Here is a 24,800-nt window from a genome sequence, read left to right on the forward strand (position 1 = left end):
TTAATGGAATGGCAATATTTAAGGCAAGGAAAGGGTCAAAATGTGAAAAGCTTCACAAAAGAGTTTAGAAAACAAGCAGTGAGATTGGGAATTTCACTTGATTCGTATGAAACGGTAACAAAGTATATTGGTGCTTTGTTATTATTTGAGCCTACTACTATTGATGTGGCAAGTGTGAAGGCCATTCACCTTGAAATCATGGGAAAGAATGATAAAGAAGATAATCCAAAGAAATAATCTTTTAAACCTCATAATGGCAAGTTCAACGGAAAAGGAAAGGGAAAGAACAATAAGGTAGCTACAAACAAGAAATAGGAAGGAGAGAAGCCTTCTTGCACACATTGCAAGAAGGAAGATTGCGATGATGAACAATGTTGGAAATTGCATCCGGATTTGAAGCCAAAGATATTTGGTGGAAATGGCAAGCAAAATATGGTGGAAATCGCACAATAAGACCTTGGATCTTATTCTAGTGATGAGACATTGATCATAGCAATGGTCACACAAGTTACTCTTTCTCTTCATGCTAACGAAAATTTTAAATCACATGCAAGTACAAGTTATTTAAATGAGCCTCTTATTAATGCATGGAAGAGAATTTAATTGTTCCACATTAGAGTCATAATAAAACATACTAAAGTAGGAATCTTGTTTGATTCGAGCTCACAAGAAAATTTGATTTCAAAATCCTTGGTTAAAAATTTAGGATTATAGACCAAGCCTCGTCTGAAACCATACCCACTTGGTTGGGTGTGTGATAAAGAAAAATTACATGTAACCAAGTAGTGTAGACTAGATTTGTGATTGCATCCAAACTAGTTGATGACATTGATCTTGATGTTGTACCCTTTGATTACTATGGTATTGTATTGAGGAGTCCATATTTGTATGATATGAAAGCAGTTTTCTTTCTCCATGAAAGCAAGTATCACCTCACGAAATATGTGGTGGAATACTTTGTTAGATATCATCGCACCAAATCCAATGAAAGTGTTGTAAGTGCACGTCAAATGAAGAGATTGATTAATTTGAGAAGATGGTGTATGCTCAAGGTTGTGAGAGCAAAAGATGCCGAGACATCTGAAGATTTCCAAGGTTGTGATCCCACTCATAAAAAGGAATTGTATCAAACTATGATGTGATTTTTTAGGAACCAAGTGGGTTGCCTCCAAAGCATGAGATCCAATGTGAGATTCACTTACAGCAGGATGCTCCTTTACTGAAAATTGGTATGTACAAGTCAGCTATCAAGTGGAGGAGATAAAGAAGCAGGTACAGGAATTGTTGAACCAAGGGTTCATAAGATCGAGTTCTTCTCCATGCAACTCACTGATCATGTTGGTGTCAAAAAATGATGGCAGATGGAGGATGTGCATAGATTACTGATGCCCTTCAGTAACAAAGTGACAGATATGCTTTCTCGTCCTCCTATTTCTTCATCTGTAGTTTTACAAAATGCCTCTTTATCTTTTGAAATTTATGTTGAACAATATGTCGATGATGATTATTTTATGGAGATTTATGAAAATCTGACTCATGGATCATAGGTGGATAATTACCATTTGAATCCCGACCAATGAACGAATATATGTAATCGTAGAGGCACATACCTCTCTCGAGTCAAGTCATTTTGGTGCAGGGAAAACTTTGTGTCATTTACAGAGGTTATGTTATTGGCCTCACATGAAAATTTTTGTAGTTTGATATGTAAAATAATGTGTGTTGTATTTAGTTAGAAATGCCACTAATAGAAAATTTGGGCTCTACACACCACTCCCTGTCCCGAGTCGTCCATGAGAAAGTGTGTTGATGGATTTTGTAGGTAGTTTTCCTTTGTCTAGGAGAGGTCATGACTATTTGTATGTCAATGTGGATCAATTTAGCAAAGCATGTGTATTAATTCCTTGTAAAAAGCAAGTCACTATAGAGCAGATTGCTCATATCTTCTTCCAATTTGTATGGGTCCACTTTGGGCTGGCCACATCCATTGTGTCTGATCGAGACTCTCACTTTCTTGGAGAGTTTTGGACGAGTTTGTGGAGAATGATGGACACCAAGTTGAAGAGGAACACGACATTTCATCCACTAATCAACAGACAAATAGAGGTTGTCAATCGCACAGTGATACACTTACTCTGAGTCTATTGTGGAAAGCATCCCAAGTTGTGGGACGAGTAGCTTCCTTATGTACATCATGCATACAACTGAGCAGTGCATTCATCCACACAGTGCTCACCATTGGAGACATGCTTTTGTTATTTACCAAAGGATCCCTTAGACATGGTCTTTGGGAGAGATGAAGAATCCAATGGGAAATATGACAGGGGAAAAGTGTGAAAGTTCATTTCATGGATTCAGTTGATTCACCATGCAATGTAGGAGTAGTTGGCGAATATTCAAGCTCAATACAAAGATTGACATGACAAGCACCAAGACAATCACTTGTTCTAAGCTGGAGACAAAGTGTCTCTCCACATCAGCAAAGACAGAATGAAAGGAGAAGGAAAGAAGTTATGACCAATCCGATATGGCCCATTCACCATATTGAAAAATATTGGAGACAATGTTTTTCATCTTGATTTTCCAGCATACATGTAGATGTAAACAGTGGTGAATGTTGAAAACTTGAATATTTATGAGCCTCTGTTGATCATGGACACCGAAGAGGTTGGATAGGTTCCTATAGTGGATGATTTTTGACATGAATACCTGAAAAATATGCTAGAGGACATCATTCTCGACAAGAAGACTAGGACTTCACGATGGGGAGACATGGAGTACCTTCGTATTGGCTTGAAAGGAATGCATCGAAGTAAGGATCGATGGATTGAAAATGGGAATGTGGGAGAAATTACCTCACTTGCCAATTTACTGATAAATATTTTGGCGTCCAAAATCTCCTTAGTGGGGAGGAATGATTCGAGAAGATCTAGAAATACAAGTGGCCTTGAAAATAGTTCAAAAATAAAAGTATTTAGATGGAAGTGAAGTAGGACCAAATCGTAGTGTCCATCGCCTTGATTTCAAAGGTGTGAACGAAACTCAAATCCAAGTTTGTATCCTCACGTTATGGCTAGGCAAATTTCAGGTCAAACTTGACCAAGTAGCAGTCTTAATGAGGCAACGAATTGGCAGAATCTTGGTGCATGGAATCCAGTGGTCGGAACAGGAGAATTTGTTTCCTACTTAATTTTCCTAAACCCCAACGAAATGATATGTATTGTATCTTAAAAATGGGGTGGGTGGGCCACCCTCGGCGGACTCGCCGACCCCTGAAACCATCAATACACAATCATTGAACCATATGTGTTAACCGGAACCAACATACGTAACCATTCACCATATATAATAAAGTAATGCATCGAAACCACTATATTAAACTTTCGACAACAACCGTTCAGATAACCGTTCAAACCATGTATGACCTTGCCAATCTATTTATTGCCTTATATAAAACACAGTTGACTATTATGGGAGGTGGAGGGTTCAAAACTGGGACCTCCACCAACCTATTCGGCTCATCCACCAATGAGCCATGAGCGCATTCATTGGTGGCTTCACCCAACAAAATATATTTAAACTCAAATCATTCAGTCGATGAATAAGCGAAGGCGGACTAACGGAGTAGTGGTTGGAACCCTGAGAAACTTTGGGGTGCAGAACCCTAAGCAAGGGTAACTTGAGATGCCAAAAAGATTCCCTTAGAGGGACAATGGTGCTAGTGTCATAATTGGGCAAGTTTATAGTCTATTTTTCATGTTTTTGCACCAGGATTCCATCTATGTAGCCTATTTCTGCATCTGAGTTCTCCATTTTTAGGTCATCATCCAGATTGGAGGTATAAGGGTCATTTTTATAAAGTTTCTTGTAAGTGATTTCTTTTATGCCACTTAATAAAAGGACTTCCTACTCTTGAGCAAGGCCTAGAGACATAACCCACATTTGGTGAACTCCTTAATCAAATAATTATGTCCTTGATCTCGTGTTTGCTAATATTTATCGCTTCTTTTCATGTGGTTTTAAGTTACTTGGTTAATGTGCACTTTTATATGTTATTTTGAATGCATCCTTAAAGTTAAAATATCTGGATAATTCTTGCTTATAAAGTGCTCCAAAAGTAACTTGACATACTACTATCATAAATCTATATTAACATCGAAATACAAGTAGTATAAGTGCTTCCTTGATTTTACACTATAATTGTTACTTGATTCATGGTTTGATGTGCTCTCTAAAGTAAATATTTCCATTGGGTTCTAACATATTTGTTTGTGTGAGTTGATTGAATTTTCATAACATCACATCTAATAAATTCACTCACTAAAGCACTCTAATCTCAAGTTGCATTATGTTACTTTGAGTATCTTGATCTAATTGTCTCTATCAATTAACATTGAAGTAACTTGTTCTCTTAGGTGTGTAAAGTCATTTTCATTAAGAAATCTAAATGGAATTATTGTGTTGAGCATCTAATTGTCTAAATAACATTGCTAATCTCACAAAGAATCATTGGATAATAGCTCTTTTTATCTTTTTCCATTATTGGTTTTTGGTTGTTTTGAATCCTTGGCATATTGGCATTTAGCTTGTCTAAATATCTTCAAAGGTTTCTAATTGTTTTCAAGGAATCATCATTGGAAAATCTTAAGTAATTGTTACTTGCATCTTGCATTGAAAATCATTGGTTACTTGTTAAGTGGATAAGTTATCTAAGTTCCCTTAATTTATTGTCATTAGTATTGGTTAATATCTTGTGGACGATAATTTTGCCTTGAGCACTTGAAAGGATCTCTTGTTCATGTTTGGCACTTGTAAAATTTGAACTTTCTTGTGGTTAAGATTTTATCTTATTGATAAGTACTTGTTGATATAACTTGGAGTCAAATCATAACTAAGTACTTAAGAAATATTTAACCAATATTACCTTAAGAATCACTTAATCCATCTTGCGATGCATTCTAAGTCTAGTTTCATTAATAACTTACCTCAAGGCATAAGCTTGGTTGATAGACATTTAGGGCCACCCTTTCTCAATTTAGCTTGAGGGGCTTAACACATCTTTAGTGCTGAACTCGGTGACCTTGCAGTCATTAGAGCCATAGTCTCTACAACGCTGGAGGAATCGGGTGGTTGGAACATATGAAGAGGTATAATCAATCCTTTGTTTTCTTCCTGTTAGCTTCCATCCCACAAACTACTCTAGAGACTAGTTCCGAAATAATTAAGAGGAAAGTTACATCTAGAATAGGAATTTAACTTAAAATCAACCAAGATTTTTCATTTCACCTAGCTTATAGTATTCTCACTTCATCTAGGATAGTTAAGTATTTAGGCAGCGATTGTTCATCTGGTTACCTGGAATCTAATTGATAACAAGAAAGAAGTTGACTTCAGAAGGCACTAGTCCCACATTCAAAATTTGATATAATCTTTAAGTCTTTCTAAAATCAACCAAGTTGCCAACTTATCTTTCATTTCCATCTTCCATAGGGACTACGCCCCATAGCTTGTTGTTGGGAGATGTTGGGTGTGGTGCCTGATTATCTTCTTTATTCAAGAGGTATCACCACATTGGACCCCAGTTCGTAATGTGGCGGCAACGCCACCAGTAATATCTGCGCTACAAGGGGGGTCCAGGGAGGGGTGGCTACGATCTTTGGGAGCCCCCCCCTCTAGCGGGGGATCGGAGGCAGCGCACTTGAAGCTAAAAATAGATGTAAAATTGCCTTGTAAAATGTTATAATTTCATAGCTAATCTGGGCCATTCATTAGGCGGAGATCTGACAGTCGAAGTTATGTTTAATTTAGGGTTTTTTGCCTTAGAAGGAAACCCCTCGCTATATATGAGGGAATTATATTTTGTCTATGTAGATCTGTATTCTGAGTGAGAAAGAGAGGATATTGTGTGAGAGTGAAGAGGAAATTACAGCGGATTGGTTGTAGGTTGTATCTCTTCATTTTGCTGGATAATATAAAAGGAAGGATTGCCTATTTCTCCATGGATGTAGCCCAAATTGGATGAACCACGTATATTTGTGTCTCTCTTGTTTTATGTGTTTATATTTTTGCAATATATTTTATGTGTTCCATTTATTTGTAATATATAATTTTTTAACAAATGGTATTAGAGCCGAAGGCCTATTTGGCTGATAAACTCACAGGAGAGAAGGGTTCCTGGTTGAGTGAGAGCAATGGTGGAAGACGGTTGGTTTAGGGTCGAAAAATTTAACGACCAAAACTACGAACTGTGGAAGATGCAGATGGAAGATTATTTGTACCAGAAAGATCTATACCAACCATTAAGCGGAAAGGAAAAAAATCCGACGAGTATGATAGACACAGAACGGGATATTCTCGATAGAAAAGCACTTGGAACAATACGGTTGTGCTTAGCGGCATCGGTAGCATTTAATATTTCAAAGGCAACAACAACAGAGGGTTTAATGTCAGCATTGGCCAAACTATATGAAAAACCCTCAGTCTCAAATAAAGTATTTCTTATGTAGTGTTTATTTAATGTGGAAATGTTAGAAGGTGGATTTGTTGCTGATCATTTAAATGAATTTAGTACAGTTACTAGCTAGTTAAGTTTTGTAAGAGTAACTTTTGATGATGAAGTTAGGGCTTTGTTATTTTTGTGCTCATTACCAGAAAGTTGGAATGGTTTAGTTATGGCCATTAGTAACTCTATCTTTGGATATACTACTTTAAAATTTGATGATGTTGTCAGTGCAATCCTTAGCGAGGAAATGCGACGGAAAAGCTCCGGTGAGACATCATGTAATGCTTTTACTGCAGAGACTAGGGGGAAGAAAAATGGAAAGAGGAAAGAGCCCAGGATATCACAATAAGTCAAGGAAAGGTAGATCCAAGTCCATATTGGGGATAGTGTGCTCGAAATACGGGAAGAAAGGACACCTGAAGAAAGACTGCAAGTCTTTGAAGGGAAAAGAAGGAGACGAGTAGCAAGAAAACAATCATGAGGAGAATGTCACAGGTGATGTGTTGCAAGATGCTTTGATCCTTTCATTAGAAAATATTATTGATGCCTAGGTGGTATATTTAGGGGCCTCATTCCATGACACACCTGATAGGAAACATTTTCATGATTATGTTTAAGGAGATTTTAGACAGGTTTGATTGGGTGATGATAAACCATATAAAATCATTGGAATGGGTAAAATTTTCATAAAACAATAGAATGGAAATCAATGTCTATTGAAGGAGGTAAGGCATGTTCCAGATCTAAAGAAAAATATGATTTCAATAGGGCAGTTAAGAGGTGAAGGTTGTGTAACTACTTTCACAGATAAAACCTGGAAGGTCACTAAAGGAGCCCTGGTAATAGCAAAAGGAGAAAATGTTGGTACATTGTATTTATGCAATGGTATTTCTAATTCTGTTAATGCTTTCACCTCTATAGGATAAGATATGCCATTGTGGCATCATAGGCTTGGGCACATGAGTGAGAAAGGGATGCAAATGCTTCACCCAAGAAATTTGTTGCCAGGTTTGAAGCATGTTGATTTAAATTCTGTAAGAATTGTGTTTATGGAAAACAGAAGAGAGTTAGATTCCTTAGAGTTTGGAAAGAAAAGAAGAGTCAAAAATTAGAGCTTGTGCATACAGATATATGGGGACTTGCTCAGGTATCATCTCTTGGTGGCTCTCGTTATTATGTTACTTTTATTGATGATGCAACTAGAAAAACCTGGATTTATTATATTCGAAATAAATTTGATGTATTTGATACTTTCAAGAAGTGGAAAGATTTGGTTGAAATGAGACATGAAAAAGGTTGAAGTATCTCAAATCGGACAATGGCGGTGAATATTGCAGCAAAGAATTTGATAGGTATTGTTCAGAGAATGGAATACATAAAGAGAAGACAGTTCTAGGAAAACCACAAGAAAATGGTGTGTCAGAAAGGATGAACAGGACAATCATGGAGCGTGCAAGGTGCATGAGATTGCATGCCAGATTGCCTTTACAATTTTGGAAAAGATGATGTAGATACTGTTGTTTATCTAATAAACAAAAGGCCTTCAAGTTCCTTCGATGGTGGTATTCCAGAGGAGGCATGGACAGGTAAAAGGTAAACTACTCATTTTTAAATACTTTTGGTTGTGAAGCCTTTGTCCATATTATAGAAAAAGGCTTGAGGCAAATTCAAGGAAATGTACCTTTATTGGATATGGTGTTAATGATTTTGGTTATCGCTTTTATGATTATGAAAAACAAAAATAATTAGAAGCAGAGATGTCATATTCAATGAAAAGGTTTTGTATAAGGATCAACTGCAAGAAAAGAAACGGGAAAAAGAAAACAGAGAATACATAGTGCTTGATGAGATCTAGAAAAAGTGATGGTTCCTGAAAACCATAATGATCAACAACCAGAACAACAACAACAACCACAACAATAGCAAGCACCTCAAACACTTGAAAGTGGTGTTAGAAGATCTACTAGGATAAGTATACCCCTTGAACGATACTCTCCTTCATTATATTATGTATTATTGATTGATTCTGGTGAACCAGAATGTTATGAAGAAGCAGTGCAGGTAGAAATCAGCAAGAAGTGGGAGAAAGCCATGAAAGAAGAGATGGACTCCTTAGCACATAACCAGACTTGGGACTTAGTCAGGTTTCCTACAGGTAAAACAACATTGTAGAATAAATGGGTTTACAAGTTGAAGGAAGAAGATGGAGGTAGAAAAAGGTATAAAGATAGACTTGTGGTGAAGGGGTTTGCACATAAAAAGGGTATAGATTTTGATGAGATATTTTCTGCTATTCTTAAAATGACTTCAATCAGAACTATTTTAAGTTTAGTAGCAGTTGGAGATTTGCATCTTGAGTAGTTAGATGTAAAGACAACCTTCCTCCATGGGGATTTGGAGGAAGAGATATATATGCAGCAGTCACAAGGATATGAGGTAAAAGGGAAGGAGAAACTAGTGTGCAAGTTGAAGAAGAGCTTGTGTGGCTTAACATAGGCTCCAAGGCAGTGGTATCTAAAATTTGACAGGTTTATGTCTGAACAAGGTTATATTAGATGTCACTCTGATCATTGTATTTATCTCAAAAGGAAAAATGATGGCAGTTATATTATATTGTTATTGTATGTAGATGACATGCTTGTTGCAGGTTCTAACATGCAGGAAATAAATGTGCTCAAAAGAAAATTTGCAAATTCATTTGAAATGAAGGATTTGGGTGCTGCAAAACAAATCCTGGTATAAGAATAACTAGAGACTAGAAGAATCGAAAATTAACATTATCTCAGAGTGATTACATACAAAAGGTGTTGAAAAGGTTTAATTTGTAGAATGCAAAACCAGTTAGTATACCTTTGGCTAGTCATTTCAAACTAGGTAAGGAAATGTGTCCCAAGACTCAGGGAGAAATGGATTATATGTCGAAAGTTCCATATGCATCAGCAGTTGGAATCTTAATGTATGCAATGGTCTACACAAGGCCTGATATTTCACATGCAGTGGGAGTTGTAAGCAAGTACATGAACAATCCAGGAAAAGAACATTGGATGGCAGTGAAGTGGATTCTCAAATATTTGAGAGGCACCATAAATCAAGCATTATGATTTGGTGTTTCAAACATTACTCTACAGGGATATGTTGATGCATATATGGTGGGTGATAGAGATAACAGCAGGAGCACCACAGGGTATGTGTTTACTGTAGGTGGAACAGCTGTCAGTTGGGTCTCAAAACTGCAAAGTGTTGTTGTACTCTCAACAATGGAAGTAGAGTATGTTGCTGCTATAGAGGCTAGTAAAGAAATGATTTGGTTACAAAGGATTTTGGATGAATTAGGTAAGAAGTAGGAGTTGGGCAAGCTATATAGTGACAGCCAGAGTTCCATACATCTTGCAAATAACTCTACATTTCATTCCAAGACTAAACATATACAACTCAAGTACCATTTCATATGGTCAGCATTGGAAGATGGACAATTGAAGCTGGAAAAGATACACACTAGCCAGAATCTTGCAGATATGTTAACAAAAGTTGTAACCAGGGAGAAACTGAGATTCTACTCAGTTTCAATTGGTCTCCAAGTATGATGAAGAAGATGAGAAACAGCCAGGTCAAAAGTGGAGTCATTTTCCAACAAATGAAGCCGTAGTGGAGTTGCTATAATCAATCTCCAAGTGGGAGATTGTTGGATGTGGAGCCTGATTATCTTCTTTATTCAAGAGGTATCACCGCATTGGACCCCAGTTCATAATGTGGTGGAAATGCCGCCCATAATATTTTCATTGCAAGGGGTCCAGGGAGGGGTGGCTACAATATTTGGGAGCCCCCCCGGTGGGAGATTGGGGGCAGTGCCCTCTGGTAGACGGAATTACTCCCCTAGGGTTTTTTGGGTCGAAACCCTAGCAGACTGAAAGTTATCTATTCAAAGAAACATTCATTCACACAGCCATTATGCTATTATAAGAAAATTCTATGATAAGGGTACGTACCTTTGGTCCTACGTTTGAGAAGGCCTTGAGGGTCCAAACCCTTCTTGGAGTTCCCTTCTTCACTTTTGTCCTGCAAAACAAACAATTCAAAGAACACAGCAGTACATGGACAAAAACGTATAAAGAAACCATCTTCATGTATAAAGAAAGGTAGTTAGTTATGAAATCCAAACAACCATTTACACATGAATTCTAAACATGAATATCATTAACATAAAGAAGATTCACTTCGGGAACCAAGACACGTGTTTCTTTTATTATAGACAAATAAAGTACATAAAAAGGAATATGTTCACCTGAGTCACCTTCAGCAGGCTCCAAGCAAAGATTCCTTCCGGATCCGTTCCAGCCTCAAGCCTCTAACAAAACTCCTTCCATGACTCTCTCCATGATGTCATAAATGGTGGATGAACATCAACACACAAGGAAACAAAGGTTTCTTGCACAAAATGGGGGAAGTGCAGAAGGCACAAGGGACTTCAGACCTGGTCAAGGGAAAAATCTCAGCATAATAACCTTTCTCTCTATTCTCTCCTCCCTTAGGCCTTCCCTTTGAGGTCTTTTTATACCATCTCCAAAGTAGTTTTTTAGTTAGGAGTTGGTTGGGAACAGTTGGGCCACGGGCACTAACAGGTAATCAGTAGGTAAAACCCGCGATCTCCGCCCGAAAAGAAGGAATTTTATATTTTTTTAAGTGTTTTAATACATACACGCAGGTTGGATATACACAGACCCGCGTATACACGCGTTTAACTCAGGGCAATGTCGCGTATAAGGAATAAAACACTGTTTTTTTAAATTTTAGGACTAGGTCTAGAAGGAGGGGTTGCCCTAGGCCATGAGTACAGCATCACAAACCATAAGAGTGAGATTTGGAGCTATAACAGATGCCCCCTAATATATGAGGTCAGAAGGGGTACATGATGGCCGAAATATATTATGCGAGTACATGGAAAGGAAGTCTGTCAAAAACCGAGGAGGACTTCACCAGAATTCAGCCTGCCAAGCCACCAAAGGAGATCAGAAAGAAACACTGTCTGAAGCGGGCATACCCATGCTCAGAAAAAGTAAAGCATGTCCGCATATCAAGTACAAGCGGATCCACTAAGTATACAAGTATAAATGACTGAAAGATACATAATGGATCATCTGATCATAATGAACAAGTACATGTCTGAATATCACATATAAGACTATCAATGATGCTGAAAGATACAACGGATCACTGATATCAAAGACTAATCCCAAAAGGTACCAACTGAACATGATGGAATAGGATGGTACTACACTGCAAACTCAGGTGCCAGCATATAGAATGTCGCCATGACTGATTGCAACATATAAAGTGAAGTGGTATCAACTAGCAGCAACAGGAGCAACTGTCAAGTGAACCAATGAATGCTGATACAACCTGAGGTCTTCACCGACCGCCGTGGTACATTTCTACACCATGGGAATAAATGATCTGAAGTCGACCATGTGAGAAATCGTTTGATTACCAGTCATTGATGTATACCGTTAACAAACACGAGACTACTCACCGATAATGATAATGAGCGTCAAGGTACCCAGTACAATCTAACAAGTGTGAATAGATGAGCTGGAGTCGAACACCTGTAAGAATTTATCGATCAGGAAACAATGATGGTTTCCCACTGTCGATAGCGAAAGATCTGCCACTAATGACTGCAAACCCCAAGGTACTGCCAAATGGACTCTATATCTTTGCCCCAGAGCAATGAGTCGGAGTCGATAGGGAAAGATCCGCTACAAGGAAGGCATTAAGGCATCCTCCATCAATCTAGCGCGAGTGTAACCCGTAGGCCAATAATGTGGAAGGAATCGGACGAAAAAGATGTAGTAACCCAACCGAAGTACGTTTCCGGCGTACACAAGATGTGGCTAGCGCACGGCAGAAACCCTCTGAACCAACCAATAGTGAAAGCCGACACAGAGGCGAGGTATCCACCAATAGGGTCAAATGGAAACCAAGGTACTGCACGAATCCCAATGTGTGATAATGTAAGCTGATGTCGAACACAAGGGAAACCACTCAGTCAAAGACCCATGATACTGATCGATGCTGAGCACAAGGTGACCTATCAATAATGAAAATAGGGCCAGGGTGCAGCTCTAGGCCTGTCCTCAGAGCAAGATGTCGTCGTCGATAAGGACAAGACCCGCCAGCAAGAAGTCAATGGGGACCTTCTCAAACCGGCACGAGTAAAGGACCAATATAACTAATGTGATGATAGACATGACACTGACAACCAGGGATGGCCGACTGAAAAATGAGTCAAGAGACACCGCAGAGAGGCCGACTCAGGCTAACTTCCCTTGAACAAAAGCACGACTCAATGTGACTATGTGGCAGCATATGATGACTCTGTATAAGTTTGCCATGCAGGAGGCACGAACGAACCCTCCATATGATTGGAAGAGATAACCAATCGGGGGAGAACTGGCTCAATAACAAGGTTATGGTATACCTAAGTCAAACTAAATCCCACCCATGCGGAGGAGACTTTTGTTTTGAGTGCTTTGTTCAAGGGCAACACGACTGACTCTAGCTTCCAACAATAAATGGAAATAATGTCTCGTTCCCGCTCTTTTTGGAATATTTAATTTTTTTGTCTTTTTCTGTTAAGCCGGAAAAAGAATAAAAGAATGCTATGGTACAGTGGGAAGAACGAGTGTCGGTGAAACAGATGATCTAGTTCCTGGGAAAGGAACGTTCCTATGCTCAATGCAGGGAGGTGAAAACTGGTCAGTGACACTCAAAGGTATGTTCCTTCCACGGGTCAAGGTGTGTCAAGCTACAGAAGTCAAAGATATGCAAGGTTGATTTTGCAGACGTCATGGTCAAAAGTTGGCTTAAACACGAGTCCAAGTGAAGCCGGCTCCAGGCCAAAAGGTGCAAGTGGTCAACATGCAATGCAGTAGTACAACTCAACACAAAGGAGCCTCTAGGGTATAAGGCCAGAACAAAGCGGAGAAGCTAAGAGGAATGAGTCTTAAACGCATAAGTCATGGTGGGACTACAGAGGACTCCCGAGCCTACTCAAATCAGAGCAGCATGGGCAACAAATGTCAGTGAGGTGCTAACTAGGATGCCCATGTAAACGATGGCTCTAGCATCGTGTCATGATTTAAAGAATCGGCGAGTGAAGATGGCTTGCGAACCATAACACGATGGGATCGACCCTATGGCAGATATATCGGTCAAATGGAGGCTAGTATGCATAATGCAATGGAAAAATGGTGTTCCTAACCTATATGCCAGTGAGAACACGATACCTGTCATGACGGGTCAGCAGTCATGGAACTGTCTCGAACTGTCGAAAACGTCCAAAATGTCCTGAAAAATAAACCAATCTCGACATTCCAAGCTCCCAAGTTAAAAGTCACATGAGGCCAAACAAAATAAAATTTTGAAATTTTTTTGCATTTTCAAAACTTATAAAAAGCATTTTGGACTCACCATTTTTACCATTTGAGTTTGAGAGAAAAAGATTTGGAGCAAAAGGAGCAAACTTCCCACAGCCAGATTCAACCGTTCAAATTCGTCGAATACCTCCAGGTAACCCTTATACTTAGCTTGCAATTGATTGTGACAGGTTTTAAGATTTATGATTGATGTTTCACCGTTGAACCTTTTGTCAAAAATTCGCTCGCGGCGTATACGTGGGTTGGTAATATTGAACCCGCGTATACGCGAGCCCTATACGCTACTGTGTGCACAGGGACCCGCGTATACGCCGCGAATCATTTTTAAACAAAAACTAATGGTTTAAACTCGATTTTTTCTCAGGATGCCTATCACGTGGCGTGAGAGAGAACATGCAGTGGAAGACAATGAAGTTATGAATAGTCCAGAAGCATTAGATGCACTCCGGGGATGCAGTTTGCTTAAATTTTTCAAATTGCCAAATATGAAAGCGAACACGCGATTGCTTGAGATGCTCATTGATTATTGGGATGTCGATGAGGAAGCTTTTATGATCGATCAGATGCCGCTCAGGGTAGAAGTGGAGGACATCTATTTTATCACGGGCCTTTCCCGAAGGGGAGAGGTAGTACAGTCCCGAGGCAGGACACAGAGTAGTCTCTCGATAGAGGACTATGTACAGATATACTGCCCTGGACATCCCAAGAAGGTTGGGAGCCAGATTTCCATCACACATGTGGCGAGTTTGTCACTTAGGATAATCATGTTCACCATGGCTCGGGTGAACGGATCATCCTCTCTGCATCAGGCATCACGGCAAAACATGAGCGTGGTAGTTGACTGTCTCACTACTGTGTTCGACTGGTGTACTCCTCTTTTGGCCAACATGAAGAGCCAGCTCACTTCTATCAGGAGGGGTCAGACTAAAAACTTTGGATATGGGAGCATCTTGTGTACTTTCTTTTTCGAAAAGGTTCCCGCACTCCGCCCCAGGGTAGCAGTTTCCATCAGCACCCCACGTGATCCACGGATGGGCCGATCGGCTGATCTGATGAAACGTCTGGGGGGTGGGGAGGTCCCAAGGACTGCCTTTGACGATGACTTCTTCACCTGGTGGGATCAGCAAATCATCGCCGTGGATGACTACCCCTATGCTGGACTGGATTTCCGAGGAGATCCTTATTTAGCGTTACCACCGAATGCAGCATGGGGCGAGATCGGTAAGATTTTTGATTTTATGATTTTTTGGATTTTTCAAATATAATGATGAATTTTGAAAAATATTTTTTTGATGAGACTCAAATGACTGATATGATGATCATGTTCCAGACATTGGGCCTATACGACTAGATGGATTCCCGCGGCATGGACGGCGTGGCCGAGGAGCCGAAGAGGCGGCTGCTGATACAGAGCGGACTCTAAACAACGTCCAGCGACACTTGGCGAGACTGAGCTACCGAGTACCGATGGCCGTCATAGAGGACCTTCCTAAGGATATGCAGCGTCATGTGGTTGGCATGTCACGTGACTGGGTTTGCATTTTTCGGCGTGTGGCCAATGCTATAGTTACATACTTAGACGCTCATCCTGAGCCGAGGCATTAGATATGCCGGAAACGATTATGGGCATTTGAGTCCCAATTTTGTATATTTTTTAGACATGCATATGTACACCCGAGACGTTTTATGATATATATATATATATATACAGTTTAACTTTATGATGCTTGATTTTATTATGATGAATGATTGATGTGCCAGTCTAATGCCTGATTAGCGATAGAATCAGCTAACCAATTATGAGATCTTGGAATTTGCAAATAATTAATATAAGTAAATGATCTTTGCAACAACCTCACTCTTAGATACTGGCGATATAAAGATGGATCCCGTACCCGATAAATGTTATTTAATTGAGACACTATCAATTAAGAATCAAGATACACTACCAACGAGTCGATTCCATGAGAGATTGCCTCGGATAATAAATTAATAACAACAGTATACTCAGCCATATTGTTTGAAGCAGGACCGATACACACACCTCTTGATGCCATCAATTGACCAGTTGGATAATAAAGTACCCAAGCTGTGGAAGCAAGATTCCGAGTGTGCCGACTAGCACCATCGGCGAACCCAAAATAGACCAAATCATCCATCAACACCTGCCACAGCAGACAAAAAGTACTGATATCAGAAAACTCTCGATGATATATGTACAAATATACATAAAATACAAAGAAGCCATTGCCTGGTCAAAACTAAGCAAAGTACTTCTTTAGGTAGAGCCCGTTTCGGGGCTCCGCCAGCTTGTTTCCCTCGAAATGAATTAACTCATACGATCCTTTTTCTAAAACTCGTTTAATAATGAAAGGACCGTACCACATAGGCTTAAATTTGCCTTCCCCCAAGGCATCCTTATCTTGGTCGTAGACCAGGACAAGGTCACCTTCAGAAAAGACTCGAGGACGGACAGACTTATTGTACTGTGTTTTAACTCTTTTATTATGGGCCTCATTCATCGTGGCGGCATCTCGACGCTGCTCATCGAGATGTTCCAAGTGAACTAGGCGCTCTTCGAGACTCGAAGTCTCAAGAAGAAGCTCAACAACCAACTTAAGAGATGGAATTTCACATTCGACTGGAAAGATAGATTCCATCCCATAAACCAACTGAAAAGGAGTAAAACCAGTAGCCGTTTTGACGGAGGTTCGGTATGCCCAAAGAGCCGAATACAACATAATGTGCCAATTGGACCGATTTTTATCGATTGTCCATTGGAGTATCGTCTTAAGAGTTTTATTGACCGCCTCGACCTGTCCATTGGCCTGAGGATAATAAGGGGACGAATGCTCCTGACGGAAACCTAATTTAAGAGCCAATTCAGACATTAGTTGATTCTAGAAATGACTGCCATGGTCAGTGACAATCTCTCTTGGGATACCGAATCTTGAGATAACCTGATTGAAAAGAAACAAAGCTGCGGTGTCACTATCGTTCTTATAAGTAGGCATGACCTCAGCCCACTTCGTAAAGTAGTCTACAACCACGATAATGTACTTGTGATTTGCCGCTGAAGGCGGATTACAAGTTGTAAAATCAATACCCCACTTAGTAAAGGGACCGACGGTGACAACGGGAAAAAGGGGAGCTGGATGCGCGCGCATCTTGCGAGTAAAAATTTGACACAGGTGACAGCGTTTTACCGCTTCCACACAGTCCTTAAAGAGTGAAGGCCAAAATAGCCGGCACGTAAGCTGCGCTGGGCTGTAGCAAGCCCTGATAGATGACCACCACAAGCTCCACTATGGAAGTCATTGAGCACAGACTCTGCTTCCTCTAAGGTTAAACAGCGCCGGAGGATTGAATCAACCCCTCGACGGTATAATGTGTCACCAATGATAACATAGTTTTTAGCTAGGTGACATAATTTTCGACGTTCATCCTTGGAGAAAGTAGAGGGAAACTTCGAAGTTTGGAGATAAGCAATGATATCTCCGTACCAAGGGTCGAGTGAAGAGATGAGGAATAAATGTTCGTCGGGAAAACTTTCCTCATACACAGTATCCTCTCCACAAGGAAGCTCAGAAATTAGCTCCGCGAAAACCATGGATTTCTTAGACTTGGCAGACAAGAACTCGAGATCGAATTCTTGCAAAATGACTATCCATCTATTATATTTGCCCCCAATCACTCGCCTACTGAGGACAAATTGAAATGGATTGACCGCCGCTAAGAAAAGAGTTTTGCATAGCAAAATATAATGACGGAGCCTCTGGACAGCGTGGACAGCTGCCAAGGCCAACTTCTCAACCGGAGAATAGTGGAGTTCAGGACCTATTAAGCCTTGGCTCAAATAATAAATCACGTGCTCGGCAAGAGCATCGTCCTCCTGAACTAGAACCATACCAATGGTTGATTCTGCTGCAGCGAGATATAAAAGGAAGTCTCTACTATAATTCGGTGGACTCAAAAGCGGGGCAGAGACTAATGCCTTTTTCAAAGCATCAAACGACCGTTGCACAAAGTCGTCCCACACAAATGGAACTCCTTTCCGTAGCAAACGCATGAACCCTTTAGTGATCTCGGCATAGTTTGCTATAAACCATCTTAAGAAATTAGCCTTCCCTTGAAGACTTTGAAGTTGATGAATTGAGGATGGGGGAGGCAACTGAACTATTGCCTCAACCTTGAAGGGATCAACCCGAATCCCTTCATTGGACACTATGAACCCTAACAACCGACCGGATGTAACCGCGAAAACACACTTGTTGGGATTCAACCGAATTTTATAAAAGCGACAACGTTCAAAAACCAATCGAAGATGACTAGGATGATCAGTTCTCTTTCGAGAACGAGCAGCGAGATCATCCAAGTATGCCTCGATGACATGTTTGATGTCGTGGAAAGCGTATGACATGGCCCGCTGAAAAGTGGCTCCAGCATTTTTAAGACCAAAAGGCATCTTTCTATATGCAAAGGTACCCCAGGGACATATAAAAGCTGTCTTATGTTGATCTTCAGGATGGATAGAGATTTGATTATAACCCGAAAAACCATCCATGAAGGAAAAAATTTCATTACCCGCACACTCGTCGATAGTTTGATCAATGAATGGCATGGGGTAATTGTCTTTTGGACAAGCCTTGTTTAGGTCCCTAAAATCGATGCATACTCGGATTGTTCCTTGCTTTTTGTCCACAAGGACTGGATTAGAAACCCAATCAGTAAGAGGAACAGGGTATATAAAACCCGCCCTTAGCAGCTTCTCAACCTCAGCTTTGATAGCCGCTGCTTTCCTAGGGTTGACCGGCCGAAGCCTTTGATGAACTGGTTTCGAGTTTTCATATGTCTTGATCTCATGTTGAACTATAGAAGGATCAATGCCAGGCATTTCCTCATAAGACCAAGCAAATACATCTCGATATTCCTTGAATAGGTCGGTGTAAATTTGAATTTATTCAGGGGAACACTCAATTCCGATGAAGATATTCTCGATGACGTTAGGGTCCCTAGAGATGTTTATAGGTATCGTTTTTGAAATTACCGACATATTACCTTCGGCACGAACGTGTGCTGGAGCCAAAGGGTTTGACACCGTACAAACATCACTAGTGAAGAGCTCGGAGAATCTAGATTCTACTTCCTGCAATTGAGGAAGAAAGTATGAACGATGGTGTAAGTCTTCCCAAGGTCGATCTATACCCATCATTACTTCGAGGATTGCTTCTTCAGAAGGCAGAACCGAATCTAAGCAGTCCAAGGCAGAGGTAGAATCAAGGCTCCAAGCCGGGGCCACATGACCATCTAACTCCTCTTCGGAAAAAGGAGTAGAATGGTTGTCTGCAGAGTCTACGATAGACTAATATCTAAGCTCAGCTGCAGATATAGGGAATGCCATTCCATTTACTTGTCCTTCAACTAATGTGATCGTAGGTGAAGGCAAGGTCCAAGGGTCTGAAAAATAATGAGTTCGGAAGAACTCTTCTCGAGGAGACTCCTTAGATGATGAAATAGCATTAATTTTAGCAAAAGGAGAGGGAAGATCAAATGTACCCATCAATGAGGAATACATCCCTACTCCTAAATTTTCAGTCGGTGGGCGAGGGTTATCCACTAAAGGGACAGTAGAGTCAGAGCTTGCTTGAGGATCAACTGGACAATAGTCCAATTGATCAACCTTAACGATTTTCCCCTCATGAGGAAAGCAAATTACACGAAACAGAGTCGAAACAACGACATCCATCTCGTATACCCAGTTCCTTCCTAATAGGAGATTATAGTCTAGGTTAGCGTTTATGACCTCTACTTCAATATTGACGACCTTTCCCCCAACACATATAGGAAAGGCCGGGATAATCCCATGCGGCTTGTGAGAATGACTGTCAAATGCAGTCAAGACGGTGGGTGAAGGAACATCCGAAGGTGATCCAATAGCCTTCCAGCATGACATCGACATAACGCATGTGGAAGCTCCTTCATCTACTACGGTGTGAAAAATATTGATTTTCTGGTATGTAGACTTTATTTGAAAAGCCATATGATGAGGGAGTCGCTTTTTGACATTTAACATGTCAAAAGTGAGCACTAAAGAGTTAGCTGGATCGACTGCCCCAATCGCGGAGAGTAAAGCACTTCTTTGAGCTGGACATGACTGGAGAACCTCTAAAGCGGACATGGCGCACGGACTCCGAGCCAGATCCTCCACAATGGAGTAATTCTGGGCGGCCCTAGCATTAGGACTAATCGTCGTGCGTTTAGCGGAACCTTTCGGTATCCGTGGTATAGTCTCAACAGGGGGCCACTCAATATGAAGGTCAGTACTTCCGGGAACAGTGTTGTCCTTGGAAGTTTCGGCTTCACCATAATCACGTGACCGAGTAGCCACATGGACATTAGAACCCATCATGAAAACATTTGACGATTTTTCCCCTTCCTGGTTGCCCCCAGCGGAGGTTCCAGGGTTCGAATTCGCACCAGCAAGAAGTTGCTGCCCTTGGGGAAACGGGTTGGTTAACACAGCTTGAGAACTAGAAGTCCCTTGCTGTCCTAACAAGCGCTGAGCGTCTTCAATCTTAGGGCAGAGATGAGTTAGATTCTCTCCACTGCACAACTTGCATGGAAACTTGACTTTCTTTCTCGACTCATTTCTACCACCACCAGCGTTGTTGCCGGATTTATTTGCATCAGGCTTCCCATCCTGGTTCTTTTTCTTACCTCGTCCTTTCTTTTTCCCATTGGAATTTTGATTTCCTTTGGGATTATCAGATTGGACGGCATTTATTGAAGAAGTTTGGGAAGCGGGGGGATTAGACGATGTGACTTGGTTGTTAGAAGCAGTTTGCAAAGACAACTGCTGCAGTTGATACAACAAGTTCACGGTAGTTGTGTCTACTGACCCAACGATACCATCTGCGTGCGGACCTAGCTTCGACTTAGCTAAATCAACCTTAGGTCCAGGAGCATCTGGCAAGTACTTTTGTAGGATCCCAGACTGAGAGTAGATCAATTCTAATTGCTGGGCCCTAAAAATGGCTTGCTCCTTAGAATAGACCCCAGACATGGAGACATCCTTAGAGATCTCGGGTTGTAAAGACTTCAAAAACCACTCAAGACGGTACTCCGGAGGGATTTCGGCTTTAATGAGCCTCTTTCTCCGTCTCCATTCCTGAATATGGTCAGAAATGTGGGCTGCCTTATCCTGACAGAAGGTGGCCAGAAGTTCAGTTCCGGCATCATAGCGAACAGGCAACTGGAAGTGATTCAAGAAAATATTGGCTAAGTCAGCGAACGATGTAAAGCTGCCCCCTGGCAACTCTATATACCATTTGGCCGCATTACCAGTCAAGGTGCGCTGAAAGAGTCTCAACCTAATCGAGTCATCGATAAGGGAGTTAGATGAGCACCACAAATGGAATGTGGTTACATGGTCGCCTGGGTCTTCACCACTCTTCCCTTCGAATTTTGGTATGTCCGAAGGGAGTTTGGTTGGGACCGGAGGCCAGGCCGGATTGTACTTGATTGGGTCATTTGTTAACTTAGTGAGATCTGGCAAGTTTAACGTTGCCAGAAACAGAAGCCTAGGAGGACCTTGGGGATTCCACCCAGACTGGGCAGAACTCCCAAAGCTCTGAAAAGATTGTCCTGGAATTTGGGAAGCACCAGGCTTCCCGAAGTAACTAGTAGAACCGGCTGAACCAAAAGGCAAGCCTTGTGGTTCAGGAAAATTCGGAGTTTGACCAACTCCGGCCGTATAACCTCCATAACCAGCAAAGTTTCCTCCTAAAGGATTGTAGGGAGTTGATAACCCCTAATAGGGATTCCAAGCCGAAGCAAGGGGAGGAATACTTTGAAACATACTAACCGTGGAGTACGGCCTATTCCCTTGTTGGCCGATAAACGGATTCCCAGTTCCCGCGCTACTAACCCCAGGGTTATTCCAACCTTGGAAAGGATTGCTGCTTTGTCCTATAGAAGAAAAAGGCATGGATCCTACCGTCGGGTTGGAATGTGGTATATGACCACTTCCAAAAGGAAAACCCTGGAATGAAGCCGATCCGCCCATCATGGACGTAGCGGCGCTAAATGGAACCGATGGAATACCCTGTGAGTGGGTGCCAAATGGGAAGAATCCAGTACCAAAAGCATTGGTTTGGGCATTTCCACTCGTGGACGGAATGGAGGTAGACCCAACTATAGATGTGCTAGCAAAAGATCCAAACAAGGAAGCAGAGGAGATGGAAATGGTTCCTCCCCCTTGCACCGATGTTGGGGTTTGCATAGTCGTAGCACTCGTAGAAGCCATGCTTCCAGTAGTGGTCATCGATGGTAAGCGCGTAGCGTAACCTGGACTTGACGGTCTATGCGTCGGAGTCCCAACGTATTGCAATACGTCTGGATGACTAGATGGTAGTGGAGAATTTGGAGCCACTAATGACTCTGAAAGTTCTTCTACCTCTATGTTATTCTCCGCTTGAAAGAGAACTCGAGAAAGGACTGGAGTGTCCCTCTCTTGCTCAGAAGTGCCAGGCCTTACTTGGCCGCTAATGCCCCCGAGAGGAGGATCAATCCCTGATGTGTCAACCGGCGTGGGACGGAACCCACCGGTAGTATTGCCTTTGCGCCTTCTAGGAGAAGGCTCTAAACTTGGTGGCGAGAGCCCACGAAGTCTTCGAGACCGTCTTGGAGATCGGTCAGCCACTTTGAATTTTTTGTTATGATCTAACTAAAGACTCAAAAAATTGAAAGCTAGGCCAACTAGGAGCACAGAGCACACACTATAAAGTCCCTAAAGATACAGCCAGTCAAACAACTTCCAAGTATTTCCGCTCCGGGTGATTAAGACCGGACACCAAAATACGAGAAAGTGAAATAAGGGGCCTTCCGAAGATAGTCTGGGATGATGAGGGCCCAGTCCTATCAGCGAAGGTATCAGAGGAAGTTACGCTGACCTCCTAACAACAGCCTGCGCCGGTGCAAGCCCCCAAGCTTCGCAAGGGTGCCCTCCAGTAGTACTGTCGAGAGTGATGCAACGTCAACCTCAGGTGCCACGGGATTCCCCTCCGCAGCCACCTGTGTAGTTCCCTAGGAGTAGCAACTATGGATACCAACTCGTCGCAGAAGCCAGGCGGAACAGTCGTGAGGTAAGTTCGGACAAGTAGGAGAAGGGGTATCTCTCTTCCCTGTCTTCACAAACCCTCGTGCTTAACTCCCAGATCCGGAGCTTTCCTGGTCTTCCTAACGCTATTGGATTTTCTCTCGTTATTCAGACTCCTACGTTTGACGTTTATATGGCCTTGGGGAGTTAACTCTCCACTCGCCTAATCCAAGGCCCTAAAATCCTAATCTTGTTGGTGTAACTGACTAAAACAAAAAGTTCTAGTGAATTTTAGTTAGCGCTTGATTTTATTAGACTGTTCTTTAAGTCACAAGGTAACGGAAGTGAAACTAGTGGTGTTTTTTGACGCAAAAGAAATTAATAAAAACTTAACTACATGCACATGCACTTTTTCGTTTTTCGATGAAGAGCAATTTCTATAGGGTTCAGAGGTACTTCTAATAAAACAAATTTTCCTTTCCTTTTCGTTAATGCACACTTCACACTCACAAAAACTAACAAAGCTATATATGCCTAAAAAGGGGATGCAAATCTATCCTAATGCAACATCTATATGTGGATGCAAGATTCAAAACTACTCTAAAAACAAAATGAAAGTTGCTTGCTTATCAAACTTTATCTTGCCACTTAAGATGCCTAGATGGAATATGAGATGTTTCCATTCATTTCGTCTAAACACTAAAAACAAGTTCTAAGACAAACATAAAGCACTTTCACTTCACTAAAAGGAAATCAAATGAAAAGCAAGTTCAAGAAAGCAAAACTAAGATTTTCAAAAGATTTTCTTCAAAGCAACAAACAAAAAAGTCTTTTCAAAAATTGCTCTCAACAACACTGAAACTTGTGATTGAAGAATAGGCAATTAAACACTTTTGCGAATCAACACCACTTAATGGATGAAAACCCAACAAAAATAAATGTGTTTGAAATCACTCTTAACAATCAAAAGCAGCAATGAAAGCCTTGGCAATGAAAACCAAAAATATCAAAAAGACAAATTCCAAGAAAGTGTCAAACAACAACTTTCATGAAACAAAGAAGTAGATGGTCACAAAAAGTGATTTTGTCAAGCAAACAAAAAGTCACCAAAAGCAAGATTAACACAAAGATTGAATTCAATCTTCCTACCCTGATGAAACAGAGCAGCCAAGATTCCTAGCAAGAAATCTTGCGTGCTTTAGCAAAAAAGGATGACGCTTGCAATCAACAAAAACAAGACCAATACTCCTTATAATCAGAGAGAATTTGGAACGAGATGCTCGCTGTAAAAGAAATAACTGATACTGGAAAATGACTGTTTCAGACTGACTCAAACCACCAGACAAACCTTCAGAGGCCAAAAAGATTTACAAATCTTGAAAATTGGAATATATACGCGACTGTACTGTAGTACAGATTGCGTGTATACGCGACTGTGTTTGAGGAAACCTGCGTATACGCGGGTTCACTCAAAGAAACAAGCGTATATACGCCTCAGTATCTAAGAAAAAAAGCGTATATGGAAAGCTTCAAGAAAAATAAAAAAAATAAAAAAGACAAACTGAAGAAACTGGCAAAGCTTAAAGTTCAAGAATAGACCAGACAGTAACAGCAAGCAGACAAGGCAGCTGAGCCCTGATTGGCTTGAAAAATACCCAAACTAGGAACAACAAGAGTGTTGTCCCCAGCGGAGTCGCCAATTCTGGTAGAGGGAATTACTCCCCTAGGGCTTTTTGGGTCGAAACCCTAGCAGACTGAAAGTTATCTA

The sequence above is a fragment of the Pinus tabuliformis genome, chromosome 9 (assembly GCF_031772625.1).
Source record: "Pinus tabuliformis cultivar Carrire ecotype Pingquan chromosome 9, CPIR1, whole genome shotgun sequence".
Classification (NCBI taxonomy): Eukaryota; Viridiplantae; Streptophyta; class Pinopsida; order Pinales; family Pinaceae; genus Pinus; species Pinus tabuliformis.